The sequence below is a fragment of the Synchiropus splendidus genome, chromosome 1 (assembly GCF_027744825.2).
Source record: "Synchiropus splendidus isolate RoL2022-P1 chromosome 1, RoL_Sspl_1.0, whole genome shotgun sequence".
In the NCBI taxonomy this organism is placed as follows: domain Eukaryota; kingdom Metazoa; phylum Chordata; class Actinopteri; order Syngnathiformes; family Callionymidae; genus Synchiropus; species Synchiropus splendidus.
Genome location: NC_071334.1, coordinates 61,084,443 through 61,091,085, shown reverse-complemented (window position 1 = coordinate 61,091,085; position 6,643 = coordinate 61,084,443).

The window sequence follows — 6,643 nt, the reverse complement described above, 5'->3', positions numbered from 1 at the left end:
TGGTGCGTGTTTTCAATCTCAGATATCTTTGCGTTGTCCACTCTCACTGCATTTGGAATCCCAACCCTTTAAAGTTAAACTCATATATTGTATTAAGCAATGGTGGCGTTGGAATTGACTTCATCATATTAAGTCATAACTTCTCATTTCAGCAGTTTTCAAGCAATCGAGTGGCAGGAATTCAGTTGTGTGAAAGTACATGGTGGTTTGACATGGTCTTTACAGCAAACATGAACACGGAACGCATCAGGCTGATGCTTCCAGGATGAAGTGAGAGAAGGAACCCACATTTTTGCTCTTATCTCTAAGCAAAAGACACACAGATCAAGGCCCCGCCTTAGGAATAGAGAGCATGTATTTCAGTTACAGCCCCTGTATGAACATTATGATGCTGGTGAACAAGCCTCAAGTGAGGACTAGAATTGTCAACCATAACTGAAAGCTAAACGGTGTAGGAGCACAATGTAGGTTCGCCATTCGTCATCAAACGCTGGGAGGAGTATGCTGAATGCTCTATATCGGGCATGAACAAAAAAGAATTAAAGGAAGCCTGTGGTCTGCACTGTTTACTTGCATGGATCAAGACAGGCACATGACTTCTCCATTGAATGCTTGCAGCAAGGAAGACTCTTCCAAAAGAAGTGGTGGATAATACAGCCACCAACTCCAGTGCATGGATCTCAAGGAGCATCATACTAACAGTTTGCAAGCTAAAAATGTTGACACAAAATGATATTTTAAGGTGATGACTTACAGGTGGATCCAAAGATAAGTTTTTATTTGTGCTTGACTGTTTTCCAACAAGCACTCATTAGTCATCATTATAGACACACGATTTTCCGTCAACTGCCATGTGTCTTCTGCCACAGGGGTCTCATGGCTCAAACAGGCTGAATATGCCACCAAAACATTGCAAATAAAACCACAAATAATTCTTTTTCTGCATTTCTTCTTGACACAAAAATTAGTTAATACTACAAAGAAATTACTAGTTGATTTATATTTTTGTTTTTATGTAGCTCTGTGAAATTAATCTGTCAACTTGAAGTTTTTATCCAACTTAAGACACATTTTCAAGTTGAACCTGGCTTTAGAAGTCTGTGGTAGATGGCATTACACACCTTTTCTATGAAGACCTTGTTCTTTAGTATCACTTATGTCATTCTTCTCTGAACCTTCCTGCCTTGGATGAATTAGATTTTCAACAACAACTGGACATAGGTTGAGTTTTTCTGAAACCAATGTTAATGCCATGCCAAATGAGGAGCTCGTGTTATCTGAACCAATGTATGTTTTTAATATAGATGGAGTCATATTTATATAATAAATCTTGAAATAAACACAAATGTGGTTCTTCGTCACAGTGCAGCTTTAGTTCTGTGCCTGCCGTGTCTTGGTTGAGATACTCTGAGAAAAACTGAAATCTCACCTCACCACAGCGATACATGAGGCCGGGAGCAACTTTGTAAATATTTTGCAATTGCTGTTGAATTATTTTGGCCCTACGGTGCGGATGCAATGAGTGTGCCGCCACAGCCCGCAGAGCTTTAATTGGACTGTGAATTCTCCAAAGAGAATTCTCCATTCCCTTTGTTTAATTTTGTGAACTTTGCAATTACGTGGCGGTAGGTAGCGAGGCACCTGCGTGTCGCGAATTAATTGCCTTGCAAGTTCACAAGGGAGCTGGGCTAATTTACACGGCGATGTGAGGGCGAGAAACAAGGCGCAATGTGCCACTCTTTCAACTCCGACAATCATTTTGATTTGTTTTCGCCGCCTGGCACTCGGCATTTCAATTGATCTGGAATACACATGAACAATGGCAGGAATTTGCTACACAGGCGCGCGCATTCGTTCCTCAGCAGCCTCTGTGCATAACAACTCTACTCCTTTTTTGATTCTTCCTCTTTCAAGAATCCCATTTGATTTGATATTGGCCAATGAAACAGTGAAGGGTGAGAGGCAAGTGAACAATCAATCTTTGTAATGTGATCCACAGATTGAGCACGGCGAGTAAATGTTTGCACAGGCAGTCATCCAAGCCGGCAGTCAAACGAATTCGGCAGAAAAGAAATCTATCCAGGGCAGGCCTCTCTCTTTATCTCTCTCCTGCCCGACAGCAGCAGGGTATCAAGCACATTATATTCCAGCGCTCTGTGCATTTTTCATATAGGCCTGCCTTTTATGTTTTATGTACGCCAGCTCAGGGGAGAACAGCTGTGTGGGCGCCGCATCCTCTGTAAGTTTAGAAGGAGAAAGAGAGAACTCATTTCAGTGGGAGAAGTGGAGCAGAATGCCAAACACACCAGTATACCTGCGAACAAACAGCAGTGGCAGACCAAGGCCTGCCTCAGCTATTACATTACCATAATACACGGAAACAACACCTCGCATGCTGTTACTGCCGTAATTTGAAAACAGATTGACAGGATTTACAAGTTCTTAGCTTATCTGTGCCGTGACCTTCGCGACCTCCATCTTGGCTGTGAACTTTTGGCGAAAGATGATAGGCTGGAGGCTTATTTGCACTTGTTACAGACTTTCCTTGGATCATCTGGTATTAGGGATGCTCATGCAAATAGATGTTTCTCTTACACTTTCCTTGCAGTAGCCAGATCTAAGCATGAATGGCAAAGTGTGATTTTATAATTGACCCTCATTGGACTTTCATGCAGAGTCGATAATTCCTTCTGAACATATTGAAATGCATAATCCAAAAGTACAATGCCGTAAAAACCCTTGAGATAAGATTTCAGGTCAGGTAGAGGTCAACAGTGGCTTACATTTTTTTTTTTTGTGGCAAGTTAATTTTGGTGATACATATGTTAAAAAAAAAAATATACATGAATAATGATCACTTGTTAACATTCCTGGAAAGTGTCATCAAATAAACGTTAAATGAAATAATTTATTTCCAATAATAATAATACATACTGCTCAACACAGCAAATTGTAAACGCAATATAAAGATCGACTTGAGGGGGTTAAATAATTGCGGTTTCTATTCAGAGAAACCCAGGAGACACGGCAGCTGGAGGGAGATGTGTATATCCTCTTGTTAAGTACGCCACCTAGTGGGAGAGAGAGTGGCGCATGTAGGCGGTCCCTGGAGCGCACTTTTTGGAGCTATGAAGTCACTTTGCATTTTAGGTGTAGTGTTATCAGGAGTGATCCGTACGGTGTCTGTGGAGTTCCAGCCATGTCAGAACATTTTTCCTCCATTCTAAATTGTAGGTTGCAATTTTTCGTTTGAAGAATATTACTAGTCTAGGGAACATTCAGTGTGTCACTTCATAGAAAGTGGCCCTATTTGGGGCCAAATAAGGTCAAATGTGCAACTAACTCTATAGTATAGTATAGTATAGTATAGTATAGTATAGTATAGTATAGTATAGTATAGTATAGTATGGTATAAGAAAAAGCCAATTGAAGTAGCCAGTGCACAAAGTGCATGAACAAAATACAGAAAATACTGATTCCGTATTAAGTATGAAGGCGATCTGTACTTTGTTAGCCCTTTGAGTCAAAGCTTTAACAACAGCATATCTATTGCTTAGTTGGTTTTGTTGTAATAAATGTGTATTTACGGAGCAGCGAACCTCTCATAACTAATCATGGGGAAATGATGAACTCACACATTAAATTCCGACCCTCATGGCTGTGGCTTAAAGTTATTGGTAACAGAACACAATTAGTGACTGGTGTTTTACAACCATTTTCATAATTATAATATGAGTCAGACGTTGATTTGGTGGACAGTAATTGTAAAGAATTAGGGATGGCCATACGGTTTAGTTTATGGACTTTGTTGCGCTGCCATCCCTCCTTCATTCTTCAATTGATTACATTTTTTAATATATTTCAATACATGTTGTTTTTATCATATATTTATTGTTAGTTATACACAGGGTCATCACATAGTGACTATGCAATGGTTTAAACACTATGCTATGAACTCTCACATAGAGTTTTTCTGCATTTATATTATCAAATGACTCTTAATGTTTTAAAGGCTGTTTGTAGTACGCATGTAACACTTCAACTCACAAGATGACTCTGATACCAGATGGAACACATCAGATGATTGTTGAGTGAAGCTGTCCGGCCACCATGGAGAAGGGCCGCTGGGTTCAGTATTCAGGCAGCCGTTTCAGCAACTAAGGGTGTACAGAGATACATACATACAGATACATACAAGAAAATACCTCAACATGTGGCTTCTTAATAAAACCAACACTTTTATTCAACATAAAGAGATAGCGAGCACGAGAAGTAAGGTGAAGAAATTGAGGACCATTCCTCATATTTCTGGACGCTCATGTTTCCTCTCAGAGTCCAACAACATACAGAGGGTGTCTCAGAATTCTCAGCTGTCTCACACTCAGACTTGCTCATCTGAGTATTAAATTAGATAAGACCAATGACTCCAAGCAGAAACTGCAGCCTGTGCAATCTCTGCCCTCATACTGACTTGCAGGCATGCAGTGGGAGGAAATTAGAGGATGAATGTTTTTGGTGTGTTTGTTTTGCTTTGGAAAAGACCTGTGTTGCATCAACATTTCAATATTCACTTCCATTTCTTTCTTCCTCATATTTGCTGACCACTTCTGACACTATCATCACACTTCAACTAAGACTGGTTAGAAGGACTAAGGACTAAGGACTTTTCCATAAAGACTTGGTAGCTGCTGTCTTCGGTAATTTGGTTCGGAATATGGAAGGGAATTTTCTGCTCCATGGCGCAGAATAGGTAAACTAACAGATCATAATCAGCTGGATGACTTTATTGCTCCACCATTCCACCAGCTCACACCATCGAAGTGGTGTTCCAATCGGTTTAATGACAAACCTTGCAAGTTAGCAGCATAGCTCAAACCTTCAAAGAATCCTGAGTTGACCACAAGTTTATTTGACTGTGGCTTGAAGTTTGGACATCCAAAAATCAGCATTACTTTGCATTAAGGTTGAAATTGTTACATTCTCCATTGGCAAATTCTATCTTCTCTTGAATGTTTCGTGCTTTCGTGCTTGTCATGCAGAGGAGCACAGATGACCTTTCACCTGCCGAATTAGTTGTATATTGTGTACATACATTTTCTTTTTAATTTTTATTTTAAAGCTATGTTGTTCCAACAGTAAGAACAATAATCAAGTTGGTCTTGAGAATGTCATTTTTGTTTTACATTGACTTAATAACCATGTGAAATGGACGCCGTCAATTTTAAAACCACAAGAAAAGTTCATGTGGCGTCTACATTTGCGGGAATCCAAGCAGAAACTTCATCCAAATTGATTCTTTTGTTCAACTTAATCTCCATCAGCACCAAACCATTGCCCCATTATTGTCACACAAAAAAAAAGGCAGCGGAAGAAAAAATGGACGGCAGACGGTGAAGATAGATAGTTAAGGGCTGAGAAAGATAACAAGGCGAACAAAGTACCCTGCAGGATTAGCAAAAAGGCTGGGTAATAGGGGGCAAGTGGAAAATACAGTAGTTTTGTGACAAATGGGAGGTAAGATCGAAAAAGAAATGAGCAAATCAAAGGCTGTGACTGATCCTCTCTCTCCACCAGAAGCACTGTGGGGTCGTCCAGGTGACAGCAGGGACATATCAGAGAGCATTTATTCCCACTTGAGAGGGTTTAGAGACACCACTTGTCACCAGCGGACCAGTCCCAGCCTGGTGCTTTGTCACTGTGCTGTGAATAATCCAGCAGAGGGCCTTCTCGTCCCCTTGCCCTAATTAAAAGAGGATTAGAGGGGCAGCAGAACTGGACCACTCAAACATGCATCACCACTTGCAGTTGCCTGGATTTCGTGACCACCATCGAGGTAATGACTCGTCCCAAACGGATGGAGAGAGGCTAGCTTCTCTTTTCACAGCCTAGATGCCAATCTCCAACGCTCACTCCTGTATGAATGACTTAGGAAATGACATGTCTCGCCATGAACATGCATCTGTGGATTTCACACAACTTTGGAGGAAATAACTGCAGTAACATAATGTCATTTTTTTGCAACTAATTGTTCAGTTAAATGTTAAGTGTAATGTGTTAAGTTAACGTTACACACCCATGTTTTCCAAAAGGCCACGAGGCAGCTCAGGATCCTGATGTTTGTTTTACATTAAATATAACCAAAAGGCAATGAGCAGAAACTAGGTATGCCAGTATCCCATGTGCCCTTCCTTGGGCTCTCATTTTGACATGTGGGTATGCAGGTTGTTTCTCCTCAATTATTCAACCAGTGATTTGTGATGTTTTCTGGGATCACTATTAATTCAGCGAAGTGACATTCCATGTTCCGAAATCCAGAGAATGTTCAATGTGGTGAAGAGGGAGCTGAGTCACAAGACGAAGCTCTCGATTTACCCATCGATCTACGTTCCCGCCCTCAACTATGGTCATGAGCTTTGGGTAAAGACCGAAAGGATGAGATCGCAGATACAAGCGGCTGAGATGAGTTTCCTCCGCAGGGTGGCTGGGCGCACCCTTAGAGATAGGGTGAGGAGTTCGGCCATCCGGGAGGAGCTTAGGGTGGAACCGCTGCTCCTCCACATCGAGAGGAACCAGCCGAGGTTTCTCGGGCATCTGATCCGGATGCCCCCTGGACGCCTCCCTGGGGAGGTGTTCCGGGCATGTC